Source organism: Morone saxatilis, unplaced genomic scaffold (genome assembly GCF_004916995.1).
Source record: "Morone saxatilis isolate NCDOM2014 unplaced genomic scaffold, NCSU_SB_2.0 Contig7, whole genome shotgun sequence".
In the NCBI taxonomy this organism is placed as follows: Eukaryota; Metazoa; Chordata; class Actinopteri; family Moronidae; genus Morone; species Morone saxatilis.
In genome coordinates, this window is record NW_023340246.1 from 19,165,702 (window position 1) to 19,165,999 (window position 298).

Consider the following 298-nt stretch of genomic DNA (forward strand, 5'->3'; position numbering starts at 1 on the left):
TTATTATTATTATTATTTAAATGCTGATCTTCTATTTCATCTTCACGGAGAAAGGGACTTTTGTCCTCTCTGTCTTTGTTAAACAAAAATCTAAATTAAAATGATCCCTATTTGATTACACTTCTGCATATTATCTTACAGGTTGAATAAAGCAACAGCATCAGAAAAAGTGAGATTTTAATACATCTTATAATTACTGAAAATGACTTGAAAGATTCATAGGAAATCTTTTGATTTGAATGTGAGGTTGGTTCCTCTAAAGAATTAAAGATCCCCTCCACTCAAAAATGTATTTTTC